Source organism: Schistocerca gregaria, chromosome 8 (assembly GCF_023897955.1).
Source record: "Schistocerca gregaria isolate iqSchGreg1 chromosome 8, iqSchGreg1.2, whole genome shotgun sequence".
Classification (NCBI taxonomy): Eukaryota; Metazoa; Arthropoda; class Insecta; order Orthoptera; family Acrididae; genus Schistocerca; species Schistocerca gregaria.
In genome coordinates, this window is record NC_064927.1 from 24,556,379 (window position 1) to 24,574,885 (window position 18,507).

Consider the following 18,507-nt stretch of genomic DNA (forward strand, 5'->3'; position numbering starts at 1 on the left):
GAGGAAAGTGCGCACGGTGACTGTTGTATTCAATCCCGATGCAATTTCTGTGTTTCATCAACAATCTGATAGTCCACAAATTACAGAATGCCTCCAGATGTGCATCGGAAACTACAACTGGTCTTCCAGGGAACGATCAAAGCCTAGACCGTTTGAGACATTGGTTCCATGGAAGGCAGTGCGCATGGTGACTGTGGTACTCAATCCCGATGCAATTTCTGTGTTTCATCACCACTCTGATAGTCCACAGATAACAGAATGCCTCCAGATGTGCATCGGAAACTGCTACTGGTCTTCCAGAGAACGATCAAAGCGTAGACTGTTTGAGACATTACTCCCATGGAGGAACGTGCGCATGGTGACTGTTGTATTCATCCCGATGCAATTTCTGTGTTTCATCAACACTCTGATAGTCCACACATTACAGAATGCCACGATATGAGCATCGGAAACTACTACTGGTCTTCCAGGGAACTATCAAAGCGTAGACTGTTTCAGACATCACTCCCATGGAGAAAAGTGCGCATGGTGACTGTTGTATTCAATCCCGATGCAATTTCTGTGTTTCATCGACACTCTGATGGTCCACAGATTACAGAATGCTACCAGATGTGCATCAGAAACTACTACTGGTCTTCCAGGGAACGATCAAAGCGTAGACAGTTTGACACATTACTCCAATGGAGGAAAGTAAGCATGGTGACTGTTTTATTCAATCCCTATGCAATTTCTGTGTTTCATCATCACTCGGATAGTCCACAGATTACAGAATGCCACCAGACGTGCATCGGAAACTACTACTGGTCTTCCAGGGAACGATCAAAGCGTAGACTGTTTGAGACATTACTCCCGTGGAGGAAAGTGGGCATGGTGACTGTTGTATTCAATCCCGATGCAATTTCTGTATTTCATCAACACTCTGACAGTCCACAGATTACAGAATGCCACCAGATGTGCATCGGAAACTACTACTGGTCTTCCAGGGAACGATCAAAGCGTAGACTGTTTGAGACATTACTCCCGTGGAGGAAAGTGGGCATGGTGACTGTTGTATTCAATCCCGATGCATTTTCTGAGTTACATCAACACTTTGATAGTCCACAGATTACAGAATGCCTCCAGATGTGCATCGGAAACTACTACTGGCCTTCCAGGGAGCGATTAAAGCGTAAATTGTTTCAGGATTACTCCCATGGAGGAAAGTGCGCATGGTGACTGTTTTATTCAATCCCGATGCAATTTCTGTGTTTCATCAACACTCTGATAGTCCACAGATTACAGAATGCCACCAGACGTGCATCGGAAACTACTACTGGTCTTCCAGGGAACGATCAAAGCCTAGACTGTTTGAGACATTACTTCCGTGGAGGAAAGTGGGCATGGTGACTGTTGTATTCAATCCCGATGCAATTTCTGTGTTTCATCAACACTCTGATAGTCCACACATTACAGAATGCCACGAGATTTGCATCGGAAACTACTACTGGTCTTCCAGGGAACTATCAAACCGTAGACTGTTGCAGACATTACTCCCATGGAGAAAAGTGCGCATGGTGACTGTTGTATTCAATCCCGATGCAATTTCTGTGTTTCATCAACACTCTGATAGTCCACAGATTACAGAATGCCAAGAGATGTCATCGGAAACTACTACTGGCCTAACAGGGAACGATCAAAGAGTAGACTGTTTGAGACATTACTCCCATGCAGGACAGTGGGCATGGTAACTGTTGTATACAATCCCGATGCAATTTCTGTGTTTCATCAACACTCTGATAGTCCACAGATTACAGAATGCTACCAGATGTGCATCGGAAACTACTACTTGTCTTCCAGGGAACGATCAAAGCGTAGACTGTTTGAGATATACCTCTCGTGGAGGAAAGTGCGCATGGTGACTGTTGTATTCAATGCCGATTCAATTCCTGTGTTTCATCAACACTCTGATATCCACAGATTACAGAATGCCTCCATATGGGCATCGGAAACTACTACTGGTTTTCCAGGGAACGATCAAAGCGTAGACTGTTTGAGACATGGCTCCCATGGAGGAAATTGCGCATGGTGACTGTTGTATTCAATCCCGATGCAATTTCTGTGTTTCATCAACACTCTGATAGTCCACAGATTACAGAATGTCTCCATATGTGCATTGGAAACTACTACTGGTCTTCCAGGGAACGATCAAATCGTAGACTGTTTGAGACATTACTCCCATGGAGGAAAGTGCGCATGGTGACTGTTGTATTCAATCCGGATGCAATTTCTGTGTCTCATCAACAGTCTGATAGTCCACAGATTACAGAATGCCTCCAGATGTGCATCGGAAACTACTACTGGTCATCCAGGGAACGATTAAAGCGTAGACTCTTTGAGACCTTACTCCCATGGAGGAAAGTGGGCATGGTGACTGTTGTATTCAATCCCGATGCAATATCTGTGTTTCATCAACACTCTGATAGGTCACAGATAACAGAATGCCTCCAGATGTGCATCGGAAACTGCTACTGGTCTTCCAGGGAACGATCAAAGCGTAGACTGTTTGAGACATTACTCCCATTGAGGAAAGTGCGCATGGTGACTGTTGTATTCAATCCCGATGCAATTTCTGTGTTTCATCAAAACTCTGATAGTCCACAGATTACAGAATGCCTCCAGATGTGCATCGGACTACTACTACTGGTCTTCCAGGGAACGATCAAGGCATAGACTGTTTGAGACATTACTCCCATGGAGGAAAGTGCGCATGGTGACTGTTGTATTCAATCCCAATGCAATTTCTGTGTTTCATCAACACTCTAAAGGTCCAAAGATTAGAGAATGCCTCCCGATGTGCATCAGAAACTGCTACTGGTCTTCCAGGGAACGATCAAAGCGTAAACTCTTTGAGGCATTTCTCAAAATGAGGAAAGTGCGCATGGTGACTCTTGTATTCAATCCCGATGCATTTTCTGTGTTTCATCAACACTCTGATAGTCCACAGATTACAGAATGCCTCCAGATGTGCATCGTAAACTACTACTGGTATTCCAGGGAACGATTAAAGCGTAGATTGTTTCAGGATTACTCCCATATAGGAAAGTGCGCATGGTGACTGTTTTATTCAATCCCGATGCAATTTCTGTGTTTCATCAACACTCTGATAGTCCACAGATTACAGAATGCCCCCAGACGTGCATCGGAAACTACTACTGGTCTTCCAGGGAACGATCAAAGCGTAGACTGTTTGAGACACTATTCCCGTGGAGGATAGTATGCTTGGTGACTGTTGTATTCAATCCCGATGCAATTTCTGTGTTTCATCAACACTCTGATAGTCCACAGATTACAGAATGCCTCCAGATGTGCATCGGAAACTACTACTGGTCTTCCAGGGAACGATCAAAGCGTAGACTGTTTGAGACATTACTCCCATGGAGGAAAGTGCGCATGCTGGCTGTTGTATTCAATTCCGAGGCAATTACTGTGTTTCATCAACACCTTGAAGGTCCACAGATTACAGAAAGCCTCCAGATGTGCATCGAAAACTACTACTGGTCTTCCACGGAACGATTAAAGCATAGACTGTTTGAGGATTACTCCCATGGAGGAAAGTGCGCATGGTGACTGTAGTATTCAATCCAGATGCAATTTCTGTGTTTCATCAACACTCTGATAGTCCACAGGTTACAGAATGCCACCTGACGTGCTTCGGAAACTACTACTGGTCTACCAGGGAACGAGAAAAGCGTAGACTGTTTGAGACATTACTCCCATGGTGGAAAGTGGTTATGGTGACTGTTGTATTCAATCCCGATGCAATATCTGTGTTTCATCAACACTCTGATAGTCCACAGATTACAGAATGCCACCAGATGTGCATCGGAAACTACTACTGGTCTTCCAGGGAACGATGAAAGCGTAGACTGTTTGAGACATTACTCTTGTGGAGGATAGTGCGCATGGTGACTGTTGCATTCAATCCTGACGCAATTTCTGTGTTTCATCAACACTCTGATAGTCCACACATTACAGAATGCCTCCAGATGTGCTTCGAAAACTACTTCGAGTCTTCCAGGGAACGATCAAAGCGTAGACTGTTCCAGACATTACTCCTACGGAGGAAAGTAAGCATGGTGACTGTTGTATTCAATTCCGATGCAATTACTGAGTTACATCAACACTTTGAAGGTCCACAGATTACAGAAGGCCTCCAGATGTGCATCGAAAAGTACTACTGGTCTTCCACGGAACGATTAAAGCGTAGACTGTTTGAGGATTACTCCCATGGAGGAAAGTGCGCATGGTGACTGTTGTATTCAATCCCGATGCAATTTCTGTGTTTCATCAACACTCTGATAGTCCACAGGTTACAGAATGCCACCAGACGTGCATCGGAAACTACTACTGGTCTTCCAGGGAAAGATCAAAGCCTAGACTGTTTGAGACATGGCTCCCATGGAGGAAAGTGAGCATGATGACTGTTGTATTCAATCCCGATGCAATTTCTGTGTTTCATCAACACTCTGATATTCCACAGATTACAGAATGCCACCAGATGTGCATCGGAAACTACTACTGGTCTTCCAGGGAACGACGAAAGCACAGACTGTTTGAGACATACCTCCGTGGAGGAAAGTGCGCACGGTGACTGTTGTATTCAATCCCGATGCAATTTCTGTGTTTCATCAACAATCTGATAGTCCACAAATTACAGAATGCCTCCAGATGTGCATCGGAAACTACAACTGGTCTTCCAGGGAACGATCAAAGCCTAGACCGTTTGAGACATTGGTTCCATGGAAGGCAGTGCGCATGGTGACTGTGGTACTCAATCCCGATGCAATTTCTGAGTTTCATCACCACTCTGATAGTCCACAGATAACAGAATGCCTCCAGATGTGCATCGGAAACTGCTACAAGTCTTCCAGAGAACGATCAAAGCGTAGACTGTTTGAGACATTACTCCCATGGAGGAACGTGCGCATGATGACTGTTGTATTCATCCCGATGCAATTTCTGTGTTTCATCAACACTCTGATAGTCCACACATTACAGAATGCCACGATATGAGCATCGGAAACTACTACTGGTCTTCCAGGGAACTATCAAAGCGTAGACTGTTTCAGACATCACTCCCATGGAGAAAAGTGCGCATGGTGACTGTTGTATTCAATCCCGATGCAATTTCTGTGTTTCATCAACAATCTGATAGTCCACAAATTACAGAATGCCTCCAGATGTGCATCGGAAACTACAACTGGTCTTCCAGGGAACGATCAAAGCCTAGACCGTTTGAGACATTGGTTCCATGGAAGGCAGTGCGCATGGTGACTGTGGTACTCAATCCCGATGCAATTTCTGAGTTTCATCACCACTCTGATAGTCCACAGATAACAGAATGCCTCCAGATGTGCATCGGAAACTGCTACAAGTCTTCCAGAGAACGATCAAAGCGTAGACTGTTTGAGACATTACTCCCATGGAGGAACGTGCGCATGGTGACTGTTGTATTCATCCCGATGCAATTTCTGTGTTTCATCAACACTCTGATAGTCCACAGATTACAGAATGCCCCCAGACGTGCATCGGAAACTACTACTGGTCTTCCAGGGAACGATCAAAGCGTAGACTGTTTGAGACACTACTCCCGTGGAGGATAGTATGCTTGGTGACTGTTGTATTCAATCCCGATGCAATTTCTGTGTTTCATCAACACTCTGATAGTCCACAGATTACAGAATGCCTCCAGATGTGCATCGGAAACTACTACTGGTCTTCCAGGGAACGATCAAAGCGTAGACTGTTTGAGACATTACTCCCATGGAGGAAAGTGCGCATGCTGGCTGTTGTATTCAATTCCGAGGCAATTACTGTGTTTCATCAACACCTTGAAGGTCCACAGATTACAGAAAGCCTCCAGATGTGCATCGAAAACTACTACTGGTCTTCCACGGAACGATTAAAGCATAGACTGTTTGAGGATTACTCCCATGGAGGAAAGTGCGCATGGTGACTGTAGTATTCAATCCAGATGCAATTTCTGTGTTTCGTCAACACTCTGATAGTCCACAGGTTACAGAATGCCACCTGACGTGCTTCGGAAACTACTACTGGTCTACCAGGGAACGAGAAAAGCGTAGACTGTTTGAGACATTACTCCCATGGTGGAAAGTGGTTATGGTGACTGTTGTATTCAATCCCGATGCAATATCTGTGTTTCATCAACACTCTGATAGTCCACAGATTACAGAATGCCACCAGATGTGCATCGGAAACTACTACTGGTCTTCCAGGGAACGATCAAAGCGTAGACTGTTTGAGACATTACTCTTGTGGAGGATAGTGCGCATGGTGACTGTTGCATTCAATCCTGACGCAATTTCTGTGTTTCATCAACACTCTGATAGTCCACACATTACAGAATGCCTCCAGATGTGCTTCGAAAACTACTTCGAGTCTTCCAGGGAACGATCAAAGCGTAGACTGTTCCAGACATTACTCCCACGGAGGAAAGTAAGCATGGTGACTGTTGTATTCAATTCCGAGGCAATTACTGAGTTACATCAACACTTTGAAGGTCCACAGATTACAGAAGGCCTCCAGATGTGCATCGAAAAGTACTACTGGTCTTCCACGGAACGATTAAAGCGTAGACTGTTTGAGGATTACTCCCATGGAGGAAAGTGCGCATGGTGACTGTTGTATTCAATCCCGATGCAATTTCTGTGTTTCATCAACACTCTGATAGTCCACAGGTTACAGAATGCCACCAGACGTGCATCGGAAACTACTACTGGTCTTCCAGGGAAAGATCAAAGCCTAGACTGTTTGAGACATGGCTCCCATGGAGGAAAGTGAGCATGATGACTGTTGTATTCAATCCCGATGCAATTTCTGTGTTTCATCAACACTCTGATATTCCACAGATTACAGAATGCCACCAGATGTGCATCGGAAACTACTACTGGTCTTCCAGGGAACGACGAAAGCACAGACTGTTTGAGACATACCTCCGTGGAGGAAAGTGCGCACGGTGACTGTTGTATTCAATCCCGATGCAATTTCTGTGTTTCATCAACAATCTGATAGTCCACAAATTACAGAATGCCTCCAGATGTGCATCGGAAACTACAACTGGTCTTCCAGGGAACGATCAAAGCCTAGACCGTTTGAGACATTGGTTCCATGGAAGGCAGTGCGCATGGTGACTGTGGTACTCAATCCCGATGCAATTTCTGTGTTTCATCGACACTCTGATGGTCCACAGATTACAGAATGCTACCAGATGTGCATCAGAAACTACTACTGGTCTTCCAGGGAACGATCAAAGCGTAGACAGTTTGACACATTACTCCAATGGAGGAAAGTAAGCATGGTGACTGTTTTATTCAATCCCTATGCAATTTCTGTGTTTCATCAACACTCGGATAGTCCACAGATTACAGAATGCCACCAGACGTGCATCGGAAACTACTACTGGTCTTCCAGGGAACGATCAAAGCGTAGACTGTTTGAGACATTACTCCCGTGGAGGAAAGTGGGCATGGTGACTGTTGTATTCAATCCCGATGCAATTTCTGTATTTCATCAACACTCTGACAGTCCACAGATTACAGAATGCCACCAGATGTGTATCGGAAACTACTACCGGTCTTCCAGGAAACGATCAAAGCGTAGACTGTTTGAGACATAACTCCCGTGGAGGAACGTGCGCATGGTGACTGTTGTATTCAATCCCGATGCAATTTCTGTGTTTCATCAACACTCTGATAGTCCACACATTACAGAATGTTACGAGATGTGCATCGGAAACTACTACTGGTCTTCCAGGGAACTATCAAAGCGTAGACTGTTTCACACATCACTTCCATGGAGAAAAGTGCGCATGATGACTGTTGTATTCAATCCCGATGTAATTTCTGTGTTTCATCAACACTCTGATAGTCCACAGATTACAGAATGCCTCCAGATGTGCATCAGAAACTACTACTGGTCTTCCAGGGAACGATCAAAGCGTAGACTGTTTGACACATTACTCCCATGGAGGAAAGTAAGCATGGTGACAGTTGTATTCAATCCCGAAGCAATTTCTGTGTTGCATCAACACTCTGATAGTAAACAGATTACAGAAAGCCTCCAGATGTGCATAGGAAACTACTACTGGTCTTCCACGGAACGATTAACGCGTAGACTGTTTGAGGATTACTCCCATGGAGGAAAGTGCGCATGGTGACTGTTGTATTCAATCCCGATGCAATTACTGTGTTTCATCAACACTCTGATAGTCCACAGGTTACAGAATGACACCAGACGTGCATCGGAAACTACTACTGGTCTTCAAGGGAACTATCAAACCCTAGACTGTTTGAGACATTACTCCCGTGGAGGAAAGTGGGCATGGTGACTGTTGTATTCTATCCCGTTGCAATTTCTGTATTTCATCAACACTCTGATAGTCCACAGATTACAGAATGCCACCAGACGTGCATCGGAAACTACTACTGGTCTTCAAGGGAACTATCAAACAATAGACTGTGTCAGACATTACTCCCGTGAAGGATAGTGGGCATGGTGATTGTTGTATTCAATCCCGATGCAATTTCTGTGTTTCATCAACACTCTGATAGTCCACAGATTACAGAATGCCACCAGATGTGCATCGGAAACTACTACTGGTCTTCCAGGGAACGATCAAAGCGTAGACTCTTTGAGACATTACTCCCATGGAGGAAAGTGTGCATGGCGACTGTTGTATTCAATCCCGATGCAATTTCTGTGTTTCATCAACACTCTGATAGTCCACAGATTACAGAATGCCTCCATATGTGCATTGGAAACTACTACTGGTCTTCCAGGGAACGATCAAAGCGTAGACAGTTTGAGGCATTACTCCCAAGGAGGAATGTGTGCATGGCGACTGTTGTATTCAATCCCGATGCAATTTCTGTGTTTCATCAACAGTCTGATAGTCCACAGATTACAGAATGCCTCCATATGTGCATTGGAAACTACTACTGGTCTTCCTGGGAACGATCAAATCGTAGACTGTTTGAGACATTACTCCCATGGAGGAAAGTGCGCATGGTGACTGTTGCTTTCAATCCCGATGCAATCTCTGTGTCTCATCAACAGTCTGATAGTCCAAAGATTACAGAATGCCTCCAGATGTGCATCGGAAACTACGACTGGTCTTCCAGGGAACGAACAAAGCGTAGACTCTTTGAGACATTACTCCCATGGAGGAAAGTGTGCATGGCGACTGTTGTATTCAATCCCGATGCAATTTCTGTGTTTCATCAACACTCTGATAGTCCACAGATTACAGAATGCCTCCAGATGTGCATCTGAAACTGCTACTGGTCTTTCAGGGAACGATCAAAGCGTAGACAGTTTGAGGCATTACTCCCATGGAGGAAAGTGCGCATGGTGACTGTTGTGTTCAATCCCGGTGCAATTTGTGTGGTTCATCAACACTCTGATATTCTACAGATTACAGAATGCCACCAGATGTGCATCGGAAACTACTACTGGTCTTCCAGGGAACGACGAAAACATAGACTGTTTGAGACATACCAGCGTGGAGGAAAGTGCGCGCTGTGACAGTTGTATTCCATCCCAATGCATTTTCTGTGTCTCATCAACACTCTGATAGTCCACAGATTACAGAATGCCTCCAGATGTGCATCGGAAACTACAACTGGTCTTCCAGGGAACGAACAAAGCCTAGACTGTTTGAGACATTGCTCCCATATAGGAAAGTGCGCATGGTGACTGTGGCACTCAATCCCGATGCAATATCTGTGTTTCTTCAACACTCTGATAGTCCACAGATAACAGAATGCCTCCAGATGTGCATCTGAAACTGCTACTGGTCTTCCAGGGAACGATCAAATCGTAGACTGTTTCAGACATTACTCCCATGGAGGAAAATGAGCATGGTGACTGTTGTATTCAATCCCGATGCAATTTCTGTGTTTCATCAACACTCTGATAGTCCACAGATTACAGAATGCCTTCAGATGTGCATCGGAAACTACTACTGGTCTTCCAGGGACGATCAAGGCGTAGACTGTTTGAGACATTACTCCCATGGAGGAAAGTGCGCATGGTGACTGTTGTATTCAATCCCAATGCAATTTCTGTGTTTCATCAACACTATAAAGGTCCACAGATTAGAGAATGTCTCCAGATGTGCATCGGAATCAGCTACTGGTCTCCCAGGGAACGATCGAAGCGTAAACTCTTTGAGGCATTACTCCCAATGAGGAAAGTGCGCATGGTGACTGTTGTATTCAATCCCGATGCATTTTCTGTGTTACATCAACACTTTGATATTCCACAGATTACAGAATGCCTCCAGATGTGCATCGGAAACTACTACTGGCTTTCCAGGGAGCGATTAAAGCGTAAATTGTTTCAGGATTACTCCCATGGAGGAAAGTTCGCATGGTGACTGTTTTATTCAATCCCGATGCAATTTCTGTGTTTCATTAACACTCTGATAGTCCACACATTACAGAATGCCACGAGATGTGCATCGGAAACTACTACTGGTCTTCCAGGGAGCTATCAACTCGTAGACTGTTTCAGACATTACTCCCATGGAGAAAAGTGCGCATGGTGACTGTTGTATTCAATCCCGATGCAATTTCTGTGTTTCATCAACACTCTGATAGTCCACAGATTACAGAGTGCCAAGAGATGTCATCGGAAACTACTACTGGCCTAACAGGGAACGATCAAAGAGTAGACTGTTTCAGACATTACTCCCATGGAGGAAAGTGCGGATGGTGACTGTTGTATACAATCCCGATCCAATTTCCGTGTTTCATTAACACTCTGATAGTCCACAGATTACAGAATGCCTCCAGATGTGCATCAGAAACTACTACTGGTCGTCCAGGGAACGATCAAAACGTATACTGTTTGAGACATTAATCCCATGGAGGAAAGTAAGCATGGTGACTGTTGTATTCAATCCCGATGCAATTTCTGTGTTTCATCAACACTCTGATAGTCCACAGGTTACAGAATGCCACCAGACGTGCATCGGAAACTACTAATGGTCTTTAAGTGAACTATCAAACCCTAGACTGTTTGAGACATTACTCCCATGCAGGACAGTGGGCATGGTAACTGTTGTATACAATCCCGATGCAATTTCTGTGTTTCATCAACACTCTGATAGTCCACAGTTTACAGAATGCTACCAGATGTGCATCGGAAACTACTACTGGTCTTCCAGGGAACTATCAAAGCGTAGACGGTTTCAGACATTACTCCCATGGAGAAAAGTGCGCATGGTGACTGTTGTATTCAATCCCGATGCAATTTCTGTGTTTCATCAACACTCTGATAGTCCACAGATTACAGAATGTCTCCATATGTGCATTGGAAACTACTACTGGTCTTCCAGGGAACGATCAAAGCGTAGACTGTTTGAGACATTACTCCCGTGGAGGAAAGTGGGCATGGTGACTGTTGTATTCAATCCCGATGCAATTTCTGTATTTCATCAACACTCTGACAGTCCACAGATTACAGATTGCCACCAGATGTGTATCGGAAACTACTACCGGTCTTCCAGGAAACGATCAAAGCGTAGACTGTTTGAGACATAACTCCCGTGGAGGAACGTGCGCATGGTGACTGTTGTATTCAATCCCGATGCAATTTCTGTGTTTCATCAACACTCTGATAGTCCACACATTACAGAATGTTACGAGATGTGCATCGGAAACTACTACTGGTCTTCCAGGGAACTATCAAAGCGTAGACTGTTTCACACATCACTTCCATGGAGAAAAGTGCGCATGATGACTGTTGTATTCAATCCCGATGTAATTTCTGTGTTTCATCAACACTCTGATAGTCCACAGATTACAGAATGCCTCCAGATGTGCATCAGAAACTACTACTGGTCTTCCAGGGAACGATCAAAGCGTAGACTGTTTGACACATTACTCCCATGGAGGAAAGTAAGCATGGTGACAGTTGTATTCAATCCCGAAGCAATTTCTGTGTTGCATCAACACTCTGATAGTAAACAGATTACAGAAAGCCTCCAGATGTGCATAGGAAACTACTACTGGTCTTCCACGGAACGATTAACGCGTAGACTGTTTGAGGATTACTCCCATGGAGGAAAGTGCGCATGGTGACTGTTGTATTCAATCCCGATGCAATTACTGTGTTTCATCAACACTCTGATAGTCCACAGGTTACAGAATGCCACCAGACGTGCATCGGAAACTACTACTGGTCTTCAAGGGAACTATCAAACCCTAGACTGTTTGAGACATTACTCCCGTGGAGGAAAGTGGGCATGGTGACTGTTGTATTCTATCCCGTTGCAATTTCTGTATTTCATCAACACTCTGATAGTCCACAGATTACAGAATGCCACCAGACGTGCATCGGAAACTACTACTGGTCTTCAAGGGAACTATCAAACAATAGACTGTGTCAGACATTACTCCCGTGAAGGATAGTGGGCATGGTGATTGTTGTATTCAATCCCGATGCAATTTCTGTGTTTCATCAACACTCTGATAGTCCACAGATTACAGAATGCCACCAGATGTGCATCGGAAACTACTACTGGTCTTCCAGGGAACGATCAAAGCGTAGACTCTTTGAGACATTACTCCCATGGAGGAAAGTGTGCATGGCGACTGTTGTATTCAATTCCGATGCAATTTCTGTGTTTCATCAACACTCTGATAGTCCACAGATTACAGAATGCCTCCATATGTGCATTGGAAACTACTACTGGTCTTCCAGGGAACGATCAAAGCGTAGACAGTTTGAGGCATTACTCCCAAGGAGGAATGTGTGCATGGCGACTGTTGTATTCAATCCCGATGCAATTTCTGTGTTTCATCAACAGTCTGATAGTCCACAGATTACAGAATGCCTCCATATGTGCATTGGAAACTACTACTGGTCTTCCAGGGAACGATCAAATCGTAGACTGTTTGAGACATTACTCCCATGGAGGAAAGTGCGCATGGTGACTGTTGCTTTCAATCCCGATGCAATCTCTGTGTCTCATCAACAGTCTGATAGTCCAAAGATTACAGAATGCCTCCAGATGTGCATCGGAAACTACGACTGGTCTTCCAGGGAACGAACAAAGCGTAGACTCTTTGAGACATTACTCCCATGGAGGAAAGTGTGCATGGCGACTGTTGTATTCAATCCCGATGCAATTTCTGTGTTTCATCAACACTCTGATAGTCCACAGATTACAGAATGCCTCCAGATGTGCATCTGAAACTGCTACTGGTCTTCCAGGGAACGATCAAAGCGTAGACAGTTTGAGGCATTACTCCCATGGAGGAAAGTGCGCATGGTGACTGTTGTGTTCAATCCCGGTGCAATTTGTGTGGTTCATCAACACTCTGATATTCTACAGATTACAGAATGCCACCAGATGTGCATCGGAAACTACTACTGGTCTTCCAGGGAACGACGAAAACATAGACTGTTTGAGACATACCAGCGTGGAGGAAAGTGCGCGCTGTGACAGTTGTATTCCATCCCAATGCATTTTCTGTGTCTCATCAACACTCTGATAGTCCACAGATTACAGAATGCCTCCAGATGTGCATCGGAAACTACAACTGGTCTTCCAGGGAACGAACAAAGCCTAGACTGTTTGAGACATTGCTCCCATATAGGAAAGTGCGCATGGTGACTGTGGCACTCAATCCCGATGCAATATCTGTGTTTCTTCAACACTCTGATAGTCCACAGATAACAGAATGCCTCCAGATGTGCATCTGAAACTGCTACTGGTCTTCCAGGGAACGATCAAATCGTAGACTGTTTCAGACATTACTCCCATGGAGGAAAATGAGCATGGTGACTGTTGTATTCAATCCCGATGCAATTTCTGTGTTTCATCAACACTCTGATAGTCCACAGATTACAGAATGCCTTCAGATGTGCATCGGAAACTACTACTGGTCTTCCAGGGACGATCAAGGCGTAGACTGTTTGAGACATTACTCCCATGGAGGAAAGTGCGCATGGTGACTGTTGTATTCAATCCCAATGCAATTTCTGTGTTTCATCAACACTATAAAGGTCCACAGATTAGAGAATGTCTCCAGATGTGCATCGGAATCAGCTACTGGTCTCCCAGGGAACGATCGAAGCGTAAACTCTTTGAGGCATTACTCCCAATGAGGAAAGTGCGCATGGTGACTGTTGTATTCAATCCCGATGCATTTTCTGTGTTACATCAACACTTTGATAGTCCACAGATTACAGAATGCCTCCAGATGTGCATCGGAAACTACTACTGGCTTTCCAGGGAGCGATTAAAGCGTAAATTGTTTCAGGATTACTCCCATGGAGGAAAGTTCGCATGGTGACTGTTTTATTCAATCCCGATGCAATTTCTGTGTTTCATTAACACTCTGATAGTCCACACATTACAGAATGCCACGAGATGTGCATCGGAAACTACTACTGGTCCTCCAGGGAGCTATCAACTCGTAGACTGTTTCAGACATTACTCCCATGGAGAAAAGTGCGCATGGTGACTGTTGTATTCAATCCCGATGCAATTTCTGTGTTTCATCAACACTCTGATAGTCCACAGATTACAGAGTGCCAAGAGATGTCATCGGAAACTACTACTGGCCTAACAGGGAACGATCAAAGAGTAGACTGTTTCAGACATTACTCCCATGGAGGAAAGTGCGGATGGTGACTGTTGTATACAATCCCGATCCAATTTCCGTGTTTCATTAACACTCTGATAGTCCACAGATTACAGAATGCCTCCAGATGTGCATCAGAAACTACTACTGGTCGTCCAGGGAACGATCAAAACGTATACTGTTTGAGACATTAATCCCATGGAGGAAAGTAAGCATGGTGACTGTTGTATTCAATCCCGATGCAATTTCTGTGTTTCATCAACACTCTGATAGTCCACAGGTTACAGAATGCCACCAGACGTGCATCGGAAACTACTAATGGTCTTTAAGTGAACTATCAAACCCTAGACTGTTTGAGACATTACTCCCATGCAGGACAGTGGGCATGGTAACTGTTGTATACAATCCCGATGCAATTTCTGTGTTTCATCAACACTCTGATAGTCCACAGTTTACAGAATGCTACCAGATGTGCATCGGAAACTACTACTGGTCTTCCAGGGAACTATCAAAGCGTAGACTGTTTCAGACATTACTCCCATGGAGAAAAGTGCGCATGGTGACTGTTGTATTCAATCCCGATGCAATTTCTGTGTTTCATCAACACTCTGATAGTCCACAGATTACAGAATGTCTCCATATGTGCATTGGAAACTACTACTGGTCTTCCAGGGAACGATCAAAGCTTAAACTCTTTGCGGCATTACTCAAAATGAGGAAAGTGCGCATGGTGACTGTTGTATTCAATCCCGATGCATTTTCTGTGTTTCATCAACACTCTGATAGTCCACAGATTACAGAATGCCTCCAGATGTGCATCGTAAACTACTACTGGTATTCCACGGAACGATTAAAGCGTAGATTGTTTCAGGATTACTCCCATATAGGAAAGTGCGCTTGGTGACTGTTTTCTTCAATCCCGATGCAATTTCTGTGTTTCATCAACACTCTGATGGTCCACAGATTACAGAATGCCTCCAGATGTGCATCGGAAACTACTACTGGTCTTCCAGGGAACGATCAATGCGTAGACTGTTTGAGACACTACTCCCATGGAGGAAAGTGCGCATGCTGGCTGTTGTATTCAATTCCGATGCAATTTCTGTGTTTCTTCAACACTCTGATAGTCCACAGATTACAGAACGCCTCCAGATGTGCCTCGGAAACTGCTACTGGTCTTCCAGGGAACAAAGAAGGCGAAAACTCTTTGAGACCTTACTCCCATGGAGAAAAGTGCGCATGGTGACTGTTGTATTCAATCCCGAGGCAATTTCTGTGTTCATTCTACACTTTGAAGGTCCACAGATTACAGAAGGAATCCAGATGTGCATCGAAAACTTCTACTGGTCTTCCACGGAAAGATTAAAGCATAGACTGTTTGAGGATTACTCCCATGGAAGAAAGTGCGCATGGTGACTGTAGTATTCAATCCCGATGCAATTTCTGTGTTTCATCAACACTCTGATATTCCACAGGTTACAGAATGCCACCAGACGTGCTTCGGAAACTACTACTGGTCTACCAGGGAACGATCAAAGCGTAGACTGTTTGAGACATTACTCCCATGGAGGAAAGTGGTTATGGTGACTGTTGTATTCAATCCCGATGCAATATCTGTGTTTCATCAACACTCTGATAGTCCAGAGATTACAGAATGCCACCAGATGTGCATCGGAAACTACTACTGGTCTTCCAGGGAACGATCAAAGCGTAGACTGTTTGAGACATTACTCCCGTGGAGGAAAGTGCGCATGGTGACTGTTGCATTCAATCCGGACGCAATTTCTGTGTTTCATCAACACTCTGATAGTCCACACATTACAGAATGCATCCAGATGTGCATCGAAAACTACTACGAGTCTTCCAGGGAACGATCAAGGCGTAGACTGTTCCAGACATTACTCCCACGGAGGAAAGTGCGGATGGTGACTGCTGTATTCAATCCCGATGCATTTTCTGTGTTTCATGAACACTCTGATAGTCCACAGATTACAGAATGCCACCGGATGTGCATTGGAAACTACTACTGGCCTCCCAGGGATAGATCAAAGTGTAGACTGTTTGGGACATTTCTCCCGTGGAGGAAAGTGCGCATGGTGACTGTTGTATTCAATCCCGATGAAATTTCTGTGTTTCATCAACACTCTGATAGTCCACAGATTACAGAATGCCACCAGATGTGCATCGGAAACTACTACTGGTCTTCCAGGGAACGATCAAAGCGTATACTGTTTGAGAATTACTCCCATGGAGGAAAATGAACATTGTGACTGTTGTATTCAATCCCGATGCAATTTCTGTATTTCATCAACAATATGATAGTCCACAGATTACAGAATGCCTCCAGATGTTCATCGGAAGTTACTACTGGTCATCCAGGGAACGATCAAAGCGTAGTCTGTTTGAGACATTAGTCCCATGGAGGAAAGTGCGCATGGTGACTGTTGTATTCAATCCCGATGCAATTTCTGTGTTTCATCAACACTCAGTTAGTAAACAGATTTCAGAGTGCCTCCAGATGTCCATCGGAAACTACTTCTGGTCTTCCAGGGAACGATCAAATCGTAGACTGCTTGAGACACTACTCCTGTGGAGGAATGTGCGCATGGTGACTGTTGTATTCAATCCCGATGCAATTTTTGTGTTTCATCAACACTTTGAAGGTCCACAGATTACAGAATGCCTCCAGATGTGCATCGGAATCTTCCACTGGTCCTCCAGGGAACGATCAAAACGTATACTGTTTGAGACATTACTCCCGTCGAGGAAAGTGCGCGTTGTGACTGTTGTATTCAATCCCGATGCAATTTCTGTGTTTAATCAACACTCTGATAGTCCACAGATTACAGAATGCCGATAGATGTGCATCGGAAACTACTACTGGTCTTAAAGGGAACGATGAAAGCGTAGACGGTTTGAGACATTACTCCCATGGAGGAAAGTGCGCATGGTGACTTGTATTCAATCCCGATGCAATTTCTGTGTTTCATCAACACTCTGATAGTCCACAGATTACAGAATGCCACCAGATGTGCATCGGAGACTACTACTGGTCTACCAGAGAGAGATCAAAGCGTAGACTGTTTGAGAATTACTCCCATGGATGAAAGTGCGCATGGTGACTGTTGTATTCAGCCCCGATGCAATTTCTGTTTTTCATCAACACACTGATAGTCCACAGTTTACAGAATGCTTCCAGATGTGCATCGGTAACTATTACTGTTCTTCCAGGGAACGATCAAAGCGTAGACTGTTTGAGACATTACTCCCACAGAGAAAAGTGGTCACAGTGACTGTTGTATTTAATCCCGATGCAATTTCTGTGTTTCATCAACAGTCTGATAGTCTGCAGATTACAGAATGCCTCAAGATGTGCATCGGAAACTAACACTGATCTTCCAGGGATTGATCAAAGCGTAGACTGTTAGAGACTTTACTCACATGGAGGAAAGTGCGCATGGTGATTGTTGTATTCAATCGCGATGCAATTTCTGTGTTTCATCAACACTCTGATAGTCCACAGATTACAGAATGCCTCCAGATGTGAATCGGAATTTACTGCTGGTCATCCAGGGAACGATCAAACCGTAGGCTGTTTGAGACATTACTCCCGTGGAGGAAGGTGCGCATGGTGACTGTTGTATTCAATCCCGATGCAATTTCTGTGTTTCATCAACACTATGATACTCCACAGATTACAGAATGCCTCCAGATGTGCATCGGAAACTACTACTGGTCATCCAGGGAACGATCAAATCGTAGGCTGTTTGAGACATTACTCCAATGGAGGAAGGTGCGCATGGTGACTGTTGTATTCAATCCCGATGCAATTTCTGTGTTTCATTAACACTCT